Source organism: Heptranchias perlo, chromosome 35, assembly GCF_035084215.1.
Source record: "Heptranchias perlo isolate sHepPer1 chromosome 35, sHepPer1.hap1, whole genome shotgun sequence".
Taxonomy (NCBI): domain Eukaryota; kingdom Metazoa; phylum Chordata; class Chondrichthyes; order Hexanchiformes; family Hexanchidae; genus Heptranchias; species Heptranchias perlo.
Window position 1 is genome coordinate 16678304 of NC_090359.1, and position 19771 is coordinate 16698074.

The following is a 19771-nucleotide window of genomic DNA, read 5'->3' on the forward strand; positions in this document are numbered from 1 at the left end:
GTTTTCGGGTTATTTTGTTTCTTCTTCTTTGGGTCGATTCTCGAACATTTATTTACACTGACATTTTTACCCGACACTGAACGGTTGGGGATGGAATAGAGAGACATCAAGGATGTCTGTATTTAGCTTTTATTTCTCTATTTCCTTCTGCCTTTCTCTCTGGTTTTTGTCTCTCTCGGTGCCCGATGAACATTTGATTTGATGCATTTGTCCTAAACTGATGCCTTTTCCACATCTCAGGGCGGTCAGACACGCTCTGTCTGTCTGTTACTGCTTGTGACCATTAACGGGAACAGGCCGCGAGTTAAACATTTATCAGCAAACCGCCAGAGAGATAACACAGCGGGAATAAAACACATTGCCTCACATTGTTAGACACCGAGTGACATAGATTGTAATGTGTGTCAGTCAACAGACCCGGAAAACAGAGTCCGAGAAAGGAAAGAAATAGAGAGATAGAAAAGAGTCATAAAAAGAAAGAAAACCCTTTCTCCACCCCAACAACAACAACAACTTGCATTTATATCGCGCCTTTAACGGAGTAAAACGTCCCAAGGCGCTTCACAGGAGCGATTATCAAACAAAATGTGGCACGGAGCCACATAAGGAGATATTTGGACAGGTGAGGTAGGTTTTAAGTGTCTTAAGGGAGGAGAGAGAGGTCGAGAGGCGGGGAGGTTTAGGGAGGGAAATCCAGAGCTTTGGTCCCAGGCGGTTGAAGTCACGGCCGCCAATGGTGGAGCGATGAAAATCGTGGATGCGCAAGAGGCCTGAATTGGAGGAGCTCAGAGATCTCGGAGGGTTGTCGGGGTGGAGGAGGTTACAGAGATAGGGAGGGGCGAGGTCATGGAGGGATTTGAACACGAGGATGATAATTTAAAATTTGAGATGTTGGTGGACTGGGAGCCAATGTCGGTCAGCGAGCAGAGGGGTTCTCCTCCTGAACGGTGGTTTGAATGTTTGGGGGGCGGGGCTGTGATAAATATCTCGATTTAATATAATGATCCCACTTTTCAACTACCCCGAATTATTACAATGCTGACCTGGAACAATCTAGAACATACCGCAAAACAAGACATTAAGATCAATGGTCACTTTAGCAAGGAGTTTAAAAGATTCTTCTAAGAAGGAGAAGGCTCAAGAAATGGACTGTGAACATTTCATGATGGCCGATTTATTTGTGTCCAGGGAGAGGGATGAGACACATGAAATGTTTCACACATTTCAAATCTCCCCGATCAGACTGGCGATTGTTTATTGATCAGGAAGATGGCTGGTAATAATCTGAGACCCAGTGAAGAGGTGAGAACAGAGCAGCAGGGAATGATCCCAGAACAATAGGAGCCAGCAGCTCACCGTCTGGTCCCTGTGTCAGGGACAATACACAACACCTCAGCTCCAGACCAGGAACAGAGAGCTGCTGCTAACGTGGCCCAGCCCTCGCAAACTGCTGGAACTGTGGGATGGAAATCAGACTTTGGGTCTCGGAGGCTGCTTTAGGGGCTCAGTGGCTCATCGAAAGAATGATTTCTATTAAAGAGCAGGGCTCTGCTCCATCACAGACTGATACTGTAAAGTACATGGCAGAGTAAAGTTCCCTCTACATTGTGCCATCAAACACTGCGGGGGCAGGTGCATCAAGGGTTTGATCAAGATTAAATCTCCCTCTACACAATCACAGAGGATGTCATTTGTGACTTTGACAAGGGCCGTTTCAGGACAGTGGCAGGACTGGAAACCTGATTGGAGGGATTCAAACATGGTGTTGTGGGAAAGATGGACATGGATTTGGGAGGCGACAACACTTTGAAGAGGAAAGGGAGGTGGGAGATGGGGTGGTAGTTTGCAAGGACACAGGGGTCAAGGGTGGGTCTTTTATGAAAGGAGGGTGATGATGGAAGATTTGATCGGGAGGTGGACCGTACCTGAGGAGAGGAGACCATTAGCAATGTCAGCTAACATGGGGCCAGGAAGGGAGGTTGGGTGGTCAGCAGTTTGGTGGGAATAGGGTCGAGGGAGCAGGAGGTGGGTCTCATGGTCAAGAGAGCTCAGAGAGGGCATGAGGGGAGATCGGAGATTAACTTGGTGGGCTCGGGGAAGGGAGGGGAGCTGCAGAGGCAGCTGAATGAATGGTCTCAATCTTAGTCACATCCCCCCATGAATGTCTTTCAATTTACCTTAAATCTTTCTCTTCTGGTCATTAACCCTTCCATCACTGGAAACAATTTCTCCTTACATACTCTGTCAATACCTTTCATAATTGTGACTACCTCCTTTGAATCGTCCGTTAACTTTCCGGTTGTAGTCTCAGTGCCCTTCTTGCTAGTTGATTTTTCACTTCCCATATGGTCTAGCGGTGAGGATTCCTGGTTTTCACCCAGGCGGCCCGGGTTCGACTCACGGTGTGGCAGTAGTGAGCTTTCAGTCCCAGCCTCCCAATTTGCCTGCAGTCCGGGCTGTGGCTGCTGCTTCTGAGTTCGCACCACAATCACACTGAGAAATGAGGCAGACCACAGCACTTGAAGGGACAGTGCACCAAAAACCCAGTCCCACAAGCTGAAGGGAAGCAAGCAACAATGTCCCGACAGGTCACTCAGCAGCTCATGGCCAAGTGTCTGACTGCAGTCCTTTTATTATTTACTGTAAAACCCGAGTCTGAGTGAAACACGCACAGAACAATCTGGAAACACTCAGCGGGTCGGGCCCCATCTGCGGAGAGAACGGACCAATTAACTGAGAGTCTCAATGAGACAAGGAAAGAGACACGGCCCACTGTGAGAAACAAGGAACTTGCATTTGTATAGCACCTTTCACACCCTCAGGACATCCCAACGCACTTCACTAGAAGTTCAGTCACTATCGTTTAATAAGAGAACGTAGCAGCCAAGTTGTGTACAGCAAGATCGCACAAACAGTCATGATATATTGAGCAGACCTCCTGTTTGTTGGGTGCTGATGGTTGTGGAAAGAATATTGGCCAGGACACCGGGAGAACTCCCTGCTCTTCACAAATTACCACTTAACACCTCATTCAAAGGACAGCACCTCTCACGATGCAGCTCCCTCTCAGAACGACACAGTCAGTCTGGATCATGTGTCCCAGTCCTGGAACGGGAGCTGGAACCCACACCCTTCTAAACACCAGCCTGACTCCCTGGGGTTACTCTCACCCTTGGCTAGTCATGAAGCAGACTGTGCCACTCCCAGAGTAACTGATGACCACAGCCTCAGCCCTGGGTCCCGGTCTTCACCATAACCGCAGCCTGTCACCGCTCATAGAAAGTGGCGTGGGATTCCTGAGTTCATTCTGTGATGTGCATTGGGGGAGTGGGACTAGCTGGATTGATCTTGCATAGAGCCGGTAAGGACTCGATGGGCCAAATGGCCTCCTTCCGTGCTGTAACGTTTCTATGATTCTATGATTCTATGTGGGTGGAGAGGGATACAAGGAAGTGATCAGAGATGGCCTTATCCATGATTGACACAATCGGGAGTAGAGAGGCCACGTGAGATGGCAAGGTCGAGGGACTGGCCATGAATATGGGTCGGGGAGTTTCTATGCAGTGAGAGATTAAGGGAGGATAAAGTATCACATAATAGACTTGTTAGCAAAATTGAAGCCCATGGGATTAAACGGACAATGGCAGCGTGGATACAAATTTGGCTAAGGGGCAGAAAACAGAAAGTAGTGGTGAACAGTTGATTTTCAGACTGGAGGCAAGTATACAGTGGTGTCCCCCAGGGCTCGGTATTAGGACCACTGCTCTTTTTGATATATATTAATGACTGGGACTTGGGAGTACAGGGTATAATTTCAAAGTTTGCACATGACACGAAACTCAGAAATGTAATAAACAATGTGGAGGATAGTAACAGACTTCAGGAGGACACAGACAGACTGGTGAAATGGGCAGAAACATGGCAGATGAAATTTAATGCAGAGAATTGTGAAGTGATACATTATGGTAGGAAGAATGAGGAGAGAAAATAAAAAGTAAATGGTGCAATTTTAAAGGGAGTGCAGGAATAGAGAGACCTGGAGGTGTATGTACACAAATCTTTGAAGGTGGCAGGATAAGTTGAGAAGGCTGTTTAAAAAAGCAAATGGGGCCCTTGGCTTTATTAATTGAGGCACAGAATACAAAAGCAAGGAATTGATACTAAACCTTTATAAAACACTGGTTGGGCCTCAGCTGGAGTATTGTGTTCAATTCTGGACACCAAACATTGGGAAGGATGTCAAGGCCTTAGAGAGGGTGCAGAGGAGATTTACTAGAATGGTGCCAGGGATGAGGGACTTCAGTTATGTGGAGAGACTGATTAAAGTTCACTCTGAACTGCCCCATCAAACACTCCCAGGACAGGTACAGCACGGGATATATGCAGAATGAAGCTCCCTCTACACTGTCAAATCAAACATTCCCAGGGCAGGTACAACACGGGTTAGATACACAGTAATGCTTCCTCTACTCTGTGCAGTTTCGATCTCGCCTCAGATTTCAGATAAAAGGTTGCTTTGCTGCACAGTCTGCTGGTGTCTCTCTCTTTCTCTGTACTCAGTTACACCGCTCTCTACCTCCCTCTGCTGGTGTCTCACCTGACGAAGGAGAAAGCCTCCGAAAGCTTGTCATTTTCAAATAAAATTGTTGGACAATAACCTGGTGTTGTCAGATTCTCTGCATTTCTCTGTTCTCAGTTACACCGCTCTCCACCTCCCTCTGCTGGTGTGTCTCTCTGTATCTCTGTGCTCAGTTACACCGCTCTCTACCTCCCTCTTCTGGTGTCTCTCTGTATCTCTGTACTCAGTTACACCGCTCTCTACCTCCCTCTGCTGGTGTCTCTCTGTCTCTCTGTACTCAGTTACACCGCTCTCTACCTCCCTCTGCTGGTGTCTCTCTGTATCTCTGTGCTCAGTTACACCGCTCTCTACCTCCCTCTGCTGGTGTCTCTCTGTATCTCTGTGCTCAGTTACACCGCTCTCTACCTCCCTCTGCTGGTGTCTCTCTGTATCTCTGTACTCAGTTACACCGTTCAATCTGTTCCCGCAGCTCCTTCGGGAGTTTAATGATTTTGAAATGAAGACTTTTTCCTGTGTGACTTGTGAAGTTTTGATCAGTGAAATGTTTGTGAAAGAGAAGGATTGAGAGCCTTTCGTGTTGGACAGATGTTGTTTAACAGAGAAGCCACACGATGCGATAAATTGAGCAATGGTTTCTGGAGTGGAGCGGTTATCACATTTATCTCACACGCGAAAAGTCCCCGGTTCGATCCCAGATGAGAACGTTATTTGGGAATTTGCTCCGCTTGAATCTCCAGGGTGAGCTTTTTCTCCTGTGGGAAGCAGGCGATAATTGGCTTTTCCTGTTAAATTTGGCCACGGCTGTACCACATTCCTTCAGGGAAGAAGCGATTTGGGAGAAGGGATGAGGGAAGAAAGTGCCCATGAACCTGATTAAATGAGGTCAAACACAAGATAATATTAAGATGTCATCAGCTGAACATTAACATAACCTGAGCTCCGAGATCTGACCGGGTCCCATTCCCCCAGAGGGAGGAATGAGCGGGAGGGGAAATTCCACCCGGTTTATATTTTCCTCCAAGGTGATGTCACAAAGTCCAATTTCCAGTGGAGCCGAAATAGTTGAGTTTGGAGAGCGTGAGATTGAAGATCTAAAGGTCTCTGGGTTTGATTCTGTGTTCGGCAATTTTTGTTGCTTTGTTCTCGTTCTTTGAGTCGATTCTCGCATTTATTTACACTGAAATTTTAACCGGCACAGAAAGGTTGGGGAAGAAATAGACAGGCATCAAGAATGGGAAATATTGATAGCGTCTTTATTGAGCTTTTATTTCTCTTTTCTCTTCTGCCTTATTCTCTGGAATTTGTCTCTCTCGGAGCCGGGAGACCATTTGATTTGAGGCATTTGTCCCAAACTGATGTCTTTTCCACATCTCGGGGCGGTCAGACCCGCTCTGTCTGTTACTACTTGTGACCATTGACGGGAACAGGCCGTGAGTTAAACGTTTATTAGCTAACCGACAGAGAGATAACACAACGGGAATCAAACTCATTGGGCTTGATTTTATCGGGGAGGGGGGGTCACGGGGTCATGAGGTCATGGGTGGGTCAGTCATCGGAGGGAGGGCTCAGTCATCGGGGGTCGGATTCGGGAGTCATTGCAGGGGTCGGAGATCATGGGGTTCGTAGTTCGTGCAGGGCTGTCGGAGATTTGGAGGGGGTCGGCCGATCATCTGTATGGGATCACGGCAGGTTGGCTTGTTGGGCCTGCGGAAAGCACTCCTGCTCCTCCGGGCCACCAGCTGTGCTATAAAGGCACTTACCTGCTGTTTCGGGCATTCTCGCCTCCTCACATGTGGTGTGAAGGAGAAGGCCCAGGAATCCCGGCCCCAAGAGGTTAAAATAAAAAAGCTGTAAAATTGGAGGCCCACATTCAAGCTACATAAACACTCACACACAGACATATACAGACCAACATACACACACCAATAACATGAAAGTAACACAGGACGACTTGACAAACAGTGGAAGCAGCATGCTGCAGAGAGAGCTCAGCGATCCCACAAACAACGGCTCAGATCAAAGCTCTGCAGTCCTGCCACACCCATTTGTGAATGCTGGTGGATAATTAAGAGACTATTTGAGGAATGCATGCAGAGCAATTGAGATTTTTACGAACTGGCGGTTAAGGTGACAGATTAGAAATTCATTCATTTCCCCCGCGCAGCTTCAAATCTGACAGACTTCAAATCCCGTCATTCATCAACCTGTTTCATCTCTGCATTTCAAAATTCAACAAGTTTCTTGTAGAATTAATAATTCTGAAGTGAATTAAAATTCCACAGCATTGAGTACCTCGAGTTTTATGCTCATTTTAATTGATCTGCAAGATTTCACGAAATCTACGACAGAAATAGAACAAAAATCAACCACATTATCCAAATTCTGACTCTCAGTATTTTTGAGTCAATCTCTGTGCATCTGTTTCTCTGTGTCTGTCTGTGTATGTGCCTCATATTTTCTATATTTTCCTGAGAAGATCTGTCTCTTTCTGTCTCACTCTCTCCCGCGTTACCCACATCATGATCCAACATGAGATGGAAAAATGGTCGGTAATTTTTCATTCAACAGTGGTCCGTGGAAAGTGAAACAAACTGTCATCAAATGAATAATTCAAACAGATTCACTGAAACGTGAAGCATCTGTGGTGAATGTACGATCAAAACCTGTACCAATTCCTTGTTAGTATAGTGGTGAGTATCCCCGCCTGTCACGCGGGAGACCGGGGTTCTATTCCCCGACGAGGAGGTTATTGCTGCTTTCGAAGCTTCACTTTCATTTATCTGCAATATTGGATGTTGAAAATACAATGAAAAACTGACTCGGCCTTTCCCACTTCTGCAATTTGATTTCACAGCGATTTTAAATATCTGCTCTCTGCCTCACGCTTCAGCTCGATGTGAGAACCACAATGATGGGCAAGAAATAAAACGCAGAATCGCGCTGTCACCAGCCCGAAACAGAGAGAGACAGGTCTCGGAGCAGGCGCAGATCTCACATACAGCAATGAAAAGGATGCACGTTTCAGTGAATCTATTTTAACTACTTCTTTGATGACAATTTGTTTAACTTTCCACATGCCACTGTTGAAAGAAGACTTACTTTCTATCTCTTTATTCGTCAAGGTCCAGAGAAAAATTATTTGGGGAGCAGGGAAAAAGTGACAGATGGAAAGAAAGAGAGAGACACTTAGAAACGCATATAACAAGTGAGACAGACATAGTCATATTCACACATACACAAACACACACATTCCTAGCTACATAAACACACCAATAACCTGAAAGTAACACAGGACTACTTGACAAACAGTGGAAGCAGCATGCTGTTGATAGAGCTCAGCGATCCCACAAACAACGGATCAGATCAAAGCTCTGCACTCCTGCCACACCTATTTGTGAATGATGGTGGATAATTAAACAACTAACGGGAAGAGGCTCTCTGAACATCCCCATCCTCAATGATGGTCAAGCCCAGCACGTGAGTGCAAAGTTTTAGAAACCGTCTTCAGCCAGAAGTGCCGAGTGGATGATCCATCTCGGCCTCCTCCCGAAATCCCCACCATCACAGAAGCCAGTCGAACATCGAGGTGAAGAGTGACGCTGAGAGCAGATTTGAAAACCGCTGGAATATCAGTGAAATTAAATTGGGGAAAGCGGGAAACTCCGAGTCAGTTTTTCACTGCATATTCCGCATCCAATATTGGAGATAAAAGCTTTTGAAGGCGGCGAAAGTTTAATCTCCTTGTCGGGGAATTGAACCCCGGTCTCCCGCGTGACAGGCGGGGATACTCACCACTATACTAACGAGGAGCTGCTACATTGATCGTGCACTCATCCCAGATGGCGTTAGACATGCTTCATGTATCAGTGCATTTCTTTTAACTATTTATTTGATGATAGTTTGTTTCATTTTCCACGGGCCACTCTTGAAAGAACCTTTTACATTTCATTCTCGTTGTTAGACAACGACAACTGACTCTGTCTTTCTTTCGTTCTTTCTTTCTCTCTTATCGTGGTGAGTTGCCCCGCCTTCGTCCGGGGTTTAATTCCCCGACGGGGAGGAAGCATTTATCAGACGCCAACTTTTAATTTTATGTCTTCGCCGAGCTTCTTCCTGAACAAAAACTGCAGAGCAAAAAAACAGGTGATTGTCACTTTCAGAATATTATTGTACGGAGACTATTTGAGGACTGGATGCAGAGCAATTGTGATTTTTACTAACTGGTGATTAAGGTGACAGATTAGAAATTCATTCATTGGTTCAAATCTGACAGACTTCAGATCCCGTCATTCATCAACCTGTTGCATCTCTGCGTTTCAAAATTCAACAAGTTTCTTGTAGAATTAATAATTCTTAAGTGAATTAAAATTCCACAGCATTGAGTACCTCGAGTTTTATGCTCATTTTAATTGATCTGCAAGATTTCACGAAATCTACGACAGAAATGGAACAAAAATCAGCCAAATTATCCATATTCTGACTCTCAGTATTTCTGAGTCAATCCATGTGCATGTGTGTCTGTTTCTGTGTGTCTGTCTGTCTGTCTGTGTATGTGCCTCATATTTTCTATATTTTCCTGAGAAGATTTGTCTCTTTCTGTCTCACTCTCTCCCGCGTTACCCACATCATGATCCAACATGTGATGCAAAAGTGGTCGGTAATTTTTCTTTCAACAGTGGTTCGTGGAAAGTTAAACAAACTGTCATCAAATGAACAGTTCAAACAGTTTCACTGAAAAGTGAAGCATCTTTGGTGAATATACGGTAAAGGTCTGTACCAATTCCTCGTTAGTATAGTGGTGAGTATCCCCGCCTGTCACGCGGGAGACCGGGGTTCAATTCCCCGACGAGGAGGTTATTGCTGCTTTCGAAGCTTCACTTTCATTTATCTGCAATATTGGATGTTGAAAATACAATGAAAAACTGACTCGGCCTTTCCCACTTCTGCAATTTGATTTCACAGCGATTTTAAATATCTGCTCTCTGCCTCACGCTTCAGCTCGATGTGAGAACCACAATGATGGGCAAGAAATAAAACGCAGAATCGCGCTGTCACCAGCCCGAAACAGAGAGAGACAGGTCTCGGAACAGGCGCAGACATGAAAGATCTCACATGCAGCAATGAAAAGGATGCATGTTTCAGTGAATCTATTTTAACTACTTCTTTGATGACAATTTGTTTAACTTTCCACATGCCACTGTTGAAAGAAGACTTACTTTCTATCTCTTTATTCGTCAAGGTCCAGAGAAAAATTATTTGGGGAGCAGGGAAAAAGTGACAGATAGAAAGAAAGAGAGAGACACTCAGAAACGCACAAACAAGTGAGACAGACATAGTCATATTCACACATACACAAACATTCCTAGCTACATAAACACATACACACACCAATAACCTGAAAGTAAAACAGGACTACTTGACAAACAGTGGAAGCAGCATGCTGTTGATAGAGCTCAGCGATCCCACAAACAACGGATCAGATCAAAGCTCTGCAGTCCTGCCACACCCATTTGTGAATGATGGTGGATAATTAAACAACTCACGGGAAGAGGCTCTATGAACATCCCCATCCTCAATGATGGTCAAGCCCAACACGTGAGTGCAAAGTTTTAGAAACCGTCTTCAGCCAGAAGTGCCGAGTGGATGATCCATCTCGGCCTCCTCCCGAAATCCCCACCATCACAGAAGCCAGTCGAACATCGAGGTGAAGAGTGACGCTGAGAGCAGATTTTAAAACCGCTGGAATATCAGTGAAATTAAATTGGGGAAGGTGGGAAACTCCGAATCAGTTTTGCACTGTCCATTCCGCATCCAATATTGGAAATGAATGAGAGAAAAGGCGGCGGAAGTTTCATCCCCCCGTCGGCGAATTGAACCCCGGTCGCCCGCGTGACAGGCGGGGATGCTCACCGCTCTTACTAACGAGGAACTGCTGCACCCACCGTGCACTCATCCCAGATGGTGTTAGACATGCTTCACGTATCAGTGCATTTCTTTTAACTATTTATTTGATAACAGTGTGTTTCATTTTCCACGGGCCACTCTTGAAAGAACCTTTTACATTTACTTCTCTTTGTTGGACAACGACAACTGACTCTGTCTTTCTTTCGTTCTTTCTTTCTCTCTTATCGTGGTGAGTTGCCCCGCCTCAGTCCGGGGTTTAATACCCCGACTGGGAGGTAGCAGTTTTCAGACGCTAACTTTTAATTTTATGTCTTCGCCGAGCTTCTTCCCAAAAAAAAACTACAGAGCAAAAAAACAGGTGATTGTCACTTTCAGAATATTAATTTACGGAGACTATTTGAGGACTGGATGCAGAGCAATTGTGATTTTAACTTACTCGTGGTTCAGGTGACAGATTAAAATTTCATTCATTTCCCTCGCGCAGGTTCAAATCTGACAGACTTCAGATCCCGTCATTTATCAACGTGTTCATCTCTGCGTTTCAAAATTCAACATGTTTCTTGTAGAATTATTAATTCTGAAGTGAATTAAAATTCCACAGCATTGAACACCTCGAGTTTTATGCTCATTTTAATTGATCTGTGAGATTTCACGAAATCTACGACAGAAATAGAACAAAAATCAGCCAAATTATCCATGTTCTGTCTCTCCATATTTCTGAGTCACTCCATGTGTATGCGTGTCTGTGTCTATCTGTCTGTGTATGTGCCTCATATTTTCTTTGTTTTCTTGAGTCGGTCTTTCTCTGTCTCACTCTCTCCCGCACTCCCCACATCATGATCCAACATGAGATGGAAAAGTGGTCGGTAATTCTTCTTTCAACAGTGGTCCGTGGAAAGTTAAACAAACTGTCACGAAAAGAATAGCTCAAACAGATTTACTGAAACGTGAAGCATCTGTGGTGAACGTACATGCCCTTCCGGCTCCAGTTCCTCGTTCGTATCGTGGTGAGTATCAGTGTCTATCACCCTGAAGACTGGGGTCAATTCCCCGACGGGAAGGTCTGCCTTTCGAAGCTTCACTTTCATTTATCAGCAACATCGAATGAAGAAAATGCAGTGAAAAACTGACTCGGACTTTTTCACTTTCTACGATTTAATTTCACTGATCTCCGAGCAGATTTTAAAATCCTCACCTCGATATCAGAACCACAATAATGAGGAAGAAATAAAACGCAGAATCGCCCTGTGAACAGACCCGGTCTAATTCACCAGCCCTAAACAGAGAGAGACAGAAAACTGCTCATTATTCCAGGATTATCCAGCAATCCATCGATACCCCCGGTATCTCTTGTCGACCACAAACCGACTTCTTGCACCCCCTGCCTCCTCCACCCTCACCACAAAATTTGCGAGGAGCTCCTGGACTATTTTGTCACAAAGATTGAGACCATCCGTTCAGCTGCCGCTTCAGTGGAAAACTCTCCAGTGGCTGGAGTGAGAAGGAGCACAAAAGAAGATGGTAGTGGTTGTTGGAGGCCAATCATCTCAGCCCCAGGACATTGCTGCAGGAGTTCCTCAGGGCAGTGTCTTTGGCCCAACCATATTCAGCTGCTTCATCAATGACCTTTCCCCCATCATAAGGTCAGAAATGGGGATGTTTGCTAATGATTGCGCAGTGTTCAGTTCCATTCGCAACCCCACAGATAAGAAGCAGTCCGTGCCCACATGCAGCAAGACCTAGACAATATCCAGGCTTGGGCTCATAAGTGGCAAGTAACATTCATGCCAGACAATTGCCAGGCAATGACAATCTCCAACAAGAGAGAGTCTGACCACCTCCCCTTGACATTCAACGGCACTACCATCGCCGAATCCCCCACCATCAACATCCTGGGTGTCACCATTGACCAGAAACTTAACTGGACCAGCCATATAAATACTGTCGCTACACGAGTAGGCCAGAAGCTGGGTATTCTGTGGTGAGTGACTCACCTCCGGACTCCCCAAAGCCTTTCCACCATCGACAAGGCACAAGTCAGGAGTGTGATAGAATACTCTCCACTTGCCTGGATGAGTGCAGCTCCAACAACACTCAAGAAGCTCGACACCATCCAGGACAAAGTAGCCCACTTGTTCGGCACCCCATCCACCACCCTAAACATTCACTCCCTTCACCACCAGCGCACTGTGGCTGCAGTGTGTACCATCCACAGGATGCACTGCAGCAACTCGCCAAGGCTTCTTCGACAGCACCTCCCAAACCCACGACCTCTAACATCTAGAAGGACAAGGGCAGCAGGCACATGGGAACAACACCACCTGCACATTCCCCTCCAAGTCACACACCATCCCGACTTGGAAATATATCACCGTTCCTTCATCGTCGCTGGGTCAAAATCCTGGAACTCCCTACCTAACAGCACTGTGGGAGAACCTTCACCACATGGACTGCAACAGTTCAAGAAGGCGGCTCACCACCACCTTCTCAAGGGCAATTCGGGATGGGCAATAAATGGTGGCCTCGCCAGCGACGCCCACATCCCATGAACGATTAAAAAAAGGCAGTAATGGCGCGGCTGGGATAAAAACCATGCTGGCAAAGCTCAATGGATCAGCAGTCCATCACCTCAACCACTCAGCCACCTGGTCGCAAGAACAGTGCAAAGAAAGCCCTTTTATTAGATTCTTTCAAGGCAAAAATCTTGGACTCAAAGGTCAGAGTCGGAATGCCGCTTTTCAATCACCAGTTCCGAGATTCTGGACAACACCCTTGTGAAGCGGTAGCGTGGCCGAGCGGTCTGCGGCGCTGGATTTAGGCTCCAGTCTCTGCGCTGCCATAATCTGAGCTGTTGAACATTTTAGCCTCATCACCAAAATCTTTCTTTTCTCAGCAGTGTCATGCGTGCCATTAATGTTGTTGGAGCACAACTGCCACACCTCATGTGCTGCGTCGTGATCGTTTTGTGGTTCACACTCTGCGTTGTGGTCGCAGTAACATCGGAGCGAATCCGAGTCTCCACAGAGTTTCATTTACCGATTTTTTCCTTCGCCACGTGTGCTGAGAGAATGCAGCAAGAAATCAATCTTCAGAACATGAAAGAAAAATGTTTTGGTGAAAACCTTTCAATTCCGTCAAATCCCAGCACTCTCACATGCCTGTACTTGATGTTCCACAGTTCAAACCCGCCTCTTCTCCCAGCTTTTTCTTCCTTCCTCGGTCAATAGGCCGCCTTTCCTTTCCTCCTTCCATTTCATGGACACTTTCCTGCGGCATTGCCGACTCTAACATTCACTTTCACGATCTCACGCCTTTAAGTTTGTTCTGCTCCGACCGCTGTTTCTATTGGGCACATGTCCCATTCGCACCAATGTTCATTTGTGCCTTGAAACCAGTCGATACATTTTGATCTGCGTGACCGCTCGACAGACAAACACGACGAAAGCAGGGCTGGTCTCTGGAAAGACAGCCGCCCGATTGTTCACGAAATTTACTTGGGGAATCTTGTGATCCAGGGGATGGTAACTGAAGAACTGGTTTTTGTTTTGATGCTTGTTGGCTCTTTTCTCTCAGCAGTTGAGGTGCGTGAGCGACGGGCAGCGCGACAGAGCTGCGAATGGCGGTTGAAAGGTTCACATTTGGCAAGTTGGGGCGGTGCAGTAAGATCGGAAGTGTTCCGCCTTGATCTTAATAGTTCTGTTGAAACATGCGATTGAATCGAGTAGAGGATAAATGTAAAGAGCGCCAGTGGGGAAAAAGGAGCGATTCCAGGCCATCAGCGAAAGGTCTTTCAAATTCTCGTGGCGCAGGACGCTGTGTGCAGAAACGGCAGATTTTAAAGCGCGTGTGTCGGAAAGTAAAGTGCGATCTTGTGTGTGAGAAGAGCACAAGAAAGTTGTGCTTGAAGCTGCGCCCTTGAGGCAAGTTGCAGGTTGTCAGGAAAACTGCTATAGTGAAAACTCAAAAATAAACCCAGAAACTGCTGGCAACACTCAGCAGGTCAGGTAGTATCTGTGGGGAGATGCTCAAGTATTTATCCAATTCTCCTTTTAAAGTTACGATTGAATCGAGCTCCACCATCCTTTAAGGCAGTGCGTTCCAGATCATAACAATTCGCTGTGTAAAAAAAATCTCCGTATTTCCTTCTAGTTCTTTTGCCAATTATCTTAAATCTGCGTCCGTTGGTTGCCGACCCTCCCGCCAGTGGGTGAAGTTTCTCCTTATTTACTCGATCAAAACCCCTCTTAATTTTGAACACGTGGATTACTTCTACCCTTAACCTTCATTGCTCGAAGCAGAACAATCCCAGGTTCTCGAGTCTCTCCACACAACTAAACCCCATCCCTGGTATAATTCTGGTAAATCTCCTCTCCATCCTCTCCAAGACCTTGACATCGTTAATAAATGATCGTGCCCAGAATTGGACACAATACTTCAGATGAGGCCTGAACAATGATTGAAAACGTTTAACATCACTTCCTTGCTTTTGTACTCGATTTCTCTATTATTAAGCCAAGGAAACATATGCTGTTTTAACGGCTTGAACAAATTGTGCTGCCACATTCAAAGATGTTGATTAAAATTACCAGGAACACATTGAGTCAGCTCACTCGGCTCAGGCCCTGGACTGAGCCTCGGCTTTTCTTGCTCCGTGGCTCAGTAGCACACCTCGTGAGATCAGCTAACTCAGTACCGGCTGGAGATGCTGCCTGACCTGCTGAGTGTTTCCCGCATTTTCTGTTTTTATTATTGATATAACCTGAGCTCTGTCGAGCGTTTGTTGGTCGATTCACTGATAAAGCTGGGAATTGAGGGGAAGCTGGTTCATGGCGAACCCCAGCTCTGAATCCCCCCGGCAGAGAGTTCAAGGAATGTTTAATATAAATGAGATTCACCGACAGTATCAGAAAATCTCTCCTTGATGGTCGGTCTCATTCTCCCGAAGTGAGGAATGAGCGGGAGGGGCAATTCCACCCGGGGTTATATTTTATTCCAACAGGATGACCCAAAGGCCAGTTTGATGTGGGGCCGAAATAGCTCAGTTGGGAGAGCGTTAGACTGAAGATCTGAAGATCCCGGGTTTCAGCAGTTTTGGGTTATTTTGTTTCTTCTTCTTTGGGCCGATTCTCGAACATTTATTCACACTGACATTTTTACCCGACACTGAACGGTTGGGGATGGAATAGAGAGACATCAAGGATGTCTGTATTTAGTTTTTATTTCTCTATTTCCATCTGCCTTTCTCTCTGGTTTTTGTCTCTCTCGGTGCCCGATGAACATTTGATTTGATGCATTTGTCCTAAACTGATGCCTTTTCCACATCTCAGGGCGGTCAGACACGCTCTGTCTGTCTGTTACTGCTTGTGACCATTAACGGGAACAGGCCGCGAGTTAAACATTTATCAGCAAACCGCCAGAGATATAACACAGCGGGAATAAAACACATTGCCTCACATTGTTAGACACCGAGTGACACAGATTGTAATGTGTGTCAGTAAACAGACCCGGAAAACAGAGTCCGAGAAAGGAAAGAAATGGAGAGATAGAAAAGAGTCATAAAAAGAAAGAAAACCCTTTCTCCACCCCAACAACAACAACAACTTGCATTTATATCGCGCCTTTAACGGAGTAAAACGTCCCAAGGCGCTTCACAGGAGCGATTATCAAACAAAATGTGACACGGAGCCACAAAAAGAGATATTGGGACAGGTGAGGTAGGTTTTAAGTGTCTTAAGGGAGGAGAGAGAGGTCGAGAGGCGGGAGGTTTCGGGAGGGAAATCCAGAGCTTTGGGCCCAGTCGGTTGAAGGCACGGCCGCCAATGGTGGAGCGATGAAAATCGTGGATGCGCAAGAGGCCTGAATTGGAGGAGCTCAGAGATCTCGGAGGGTTGTAGGGGTGGAGGAGGTTACAGGGATAGGGAGGGGCGAGGTCATGGAGAGATTTGAACACGAGGAGGAGAATTTTAAATTTGAGATGTTGGTGGACTGGGAGCCAATGTTGGTCAGCGAGCAGAGGGGTTCTCCTCCTGAACGGTGGTTTGAATGTTTGGGGGCGGGGCTGTGATAAATATCTCGATTTAATATTATGATGCCACTTTTCTACTACCCCGAATTATTACAATGCTGACCTGGAACAATCTTGAACATACCGCAAAACAAGACATTAAGATCAATGGTCACTTCAGCAAGAAGTTTAAAAGATTCTTCTAAGAAGGAGAAGGCTGAAGAAACGGACTGTGAACATTTCATGACGGCCTATTTATTTGTGTCCAGGGAGAGGGATGAGACACATGAAATGTTTCACACATTTCAAATCTCCGCGGTCAGACTGGCGATTGTTTATTGATCAGGAAGATGGCTGGTAATAATCTGAGACCCAGTGAAGAGGTGAGAACAGAGCAGCAGGGAATGATCCCAGAACAATAGGAGCCAGCAGCTCACCGTCTGGTCCCTGTGTCAGGGACAATACACAACACCTCAGCTCCAGACCAGGAACAGAGAGCTGCTGTTAACGTGGCCCAGCCCTCGCAAACTGCTGGAACTGTGGGATGGAAATCAGACTTTGGGTCTCGGAGGCTGCTTTAGGGGCTCAGTGGCTCATCGAAAGAATAATTTCCATTAAAGAGCAGGGCTCTGCTCCATCACAGACTGATACTGTACAGTACATGGCAGAGTAAAGCTCTCTCTGCACTGTGCCATCAAACATTCCGGGGGCAGGTGCATCAAGGGTTAAATGAAGATTAAATCTCCCTCTACACTGTCACAGAGGATGTCATTTGTGACTTTGACAAGGGCCGTTTCAGTACAGTGGCAGGAGTGGAAACCTGATTGGAGGGATTCAAACATGGTGTTGTGGGAAAGATGGACATGGATTTGGGAGGTGACAAGACTTTGGAGAGGAAAGGGAGGTGGGAGATGGGGTGGTAGTTTACAAGGACACAGGGGTCAAGGGTGGGTCTTTTGAGAAGGAGGGTGATGACGGCAGATTTGATGGGGAGGGGGACAGGACCTGAGGAGAGGAGACCATTAACAATGTCAGCTAATATGGGGCCAGGAAGGGAGGTTGTGTGGTCAGCAGATTGTTGGGAATAGGATCGAGGGAGCAGGAGGTGGGTCTCATGGTCAAGATGAGCTCAGAGAGGGCATGAGGGGAGATAGGAGAGAAACTTGGTGAGCTCGGGGAAGGGAGGGGAGCGGCAGAGGCAGCTGAATGGATGGTCTCAATCTCAGTGACAAAGAAGTCCATGAGCTCCTCGTACTTTTTGTTGGAGGTGAGGGTGGAGGAGTGAGGGGAGTGGGGTTTAAGAAGACGGTTTGTAGTGGAGAAGAGAAGCCGGGGGTTATCTTTACATTCCAGGATGATCCTGGAATAGTGAGCAGTTTTGTCAGAGGAGACAGGACCCGATAGTGCTTTATGTGGTCCAGCCAGATCTGGCGATGAATGGACAAAGCAGTTGTCCACCATAAACTTTCAAAGCTGTGTCCCTTGGACTTAAGGAAGCAGAAATGAGGGCAGACCCAGGGGGATTGACCAGGGTGAGGGAGACTGATGGCTTTAATGGGTACAAGGGCGTCAAAGGTGGAGGTGAGGGTGTGATTGAGCAAATCAGTAGCTGCAGAAATGTCGTGGTGAATGGAGGGCCAAAGTCCAGAGAGTTGGGAATTTGAAAGTGCCGTTGTAAGTGACCTGGGGGAGGGTTTTTTCCAGGGATGAACACAGAAGGAAGTGGGTTAGTCCCACTCCCTGGCTCTTTCCCCACAGCCCTGCAATTTATTACACCTCAACTATTTATCCAATTCCCTTTTGAAAGTTACTATTGAACCTGCTTCCACCTCCCTTTCAGGCAGTGCATTCCAGATCATAACAACTCGCTGTGTAAAAAAAGCTCTCCAAATCCCCCAATGATTTCTTTCAATTTATCTGAAATCTGTGTCCTCTGGTTATTAACCGTTCCATCACTGGAAACAATTTCTCTTTACACACTCTGTCAAAACCTTCCATAATTGTGAATGCCTCCTTTGAATCGTCCGTTAACTTTCCGGTTGTAGTCTCAGTGCCCTTCCTGCTGGTGTTTTATTTCAGTTCCCATGTGGTCTCGCGATTAGGATTCTTGGTTTTCACCCAGGCTTCGATTCCCGGTGTGGGAATAGTCAACTTTTAGTTTCAGCCTCCCAATTTGCCTGCAGTCCAGGCTGTGGCTGCTGCTTTCTCTCTCACTTCTGTGTCAGTCCCACAATCACACTGAGAAATGAGGCAAACCACGGCTCTTCAGGCGACAGTGCACCAAAAACTGAAGGGAAGCAAGCAACAATGTCACGACAGGTGGGGCAGCAGCTCATGGCCAAGTGTTTGACTACAGTCCTTTTATTATTTACTGCAAAGCCCGAGTCTGAGTGAAACACACACAGAACATTCGGGAAACACTCAGTGAGTCGGGCCCCATCTGCGCAGAGAACGGACCAATTAACTGAGAGTCTCAATGAGACGAGGAACGAGACACGGCCCCCTGTGAGAAACAAGGAACTTGCATTTGTATAGCACCTTTCACATCCTCAGGACATCCCAACGCACTTCTCTCGAAGATCAGTCACTATCGTTTTTAAGAGAAGGTAGCAGACAAGTTGTGTACAGCAAGATCCCACAAACAGTGATGAGATATTGAGCCGATCTCCTGTTTGTTGGGTGCTGATGGTCGAGGGAAGAATGTTGGCCAGGACACCGGGAGAACTCCCTGCTCTTCACAAATTGCCACGGGATCTTTTACACCTCGGAGCAGAAAGAAGGGACCCCCATTAAACACCTCATTCAAAGGACAGCACCTCTCACGATGCAGCTCCCTCTCAGCACGACACAGTCAGTCTGGATCATGTGTCCCAGTCCTGGAACTGGAGCTGGAACCCACACCCTTCTAAACACCAGCCTGACTCTCTGGTGTTACTCTCACCCCCGGCTAGTCATGAACCAGACTGTGCCACTCCCAGAGTAACTGATGACCACAGCCTCAGCCCTGGGTCCCGGTCTGCACCATAACCGCAGCCTGATACCGCTCATAGAAAGTGGCGTGGGATTCCTGAGTTCATTCTATGATGTGCATTGGGGGAGTGGGACTACATGGATTGATCTTGCATGGAGCCGGTAAGGACTCGATGTGCCAAATGGCCTCAAACCATGCTGTGACCTTTCTATGATTCTCTGATTCCATGTGGGTGGAGAGGGTTACAAGGAAGTGATCAGAGATGGCCTTATCCATGATTGACACGATCAGGAGAAGAGAGACCACGTGAGAT

At 46.5% G+C, this 19771-nt stretch overlaps 1 non-coding gene across 1 annotated transcript; it reads left to right on the top strand.

Annotated features, from left to right (window-relative positions):
• Nucleotides 1-9360: 9360 nt before the first annotated feature.
• Nucleotides 9361-9432, top strand: trnad-guc (transfer RNA aspartic acid (anticodon GUC)). The gene has a single exon. It is a non-coding gene; the product is annotated as a tRNA-Asp (tRNA).
• Nucleotides 9433-19771: the final 10339 nt, after the last annotated feature.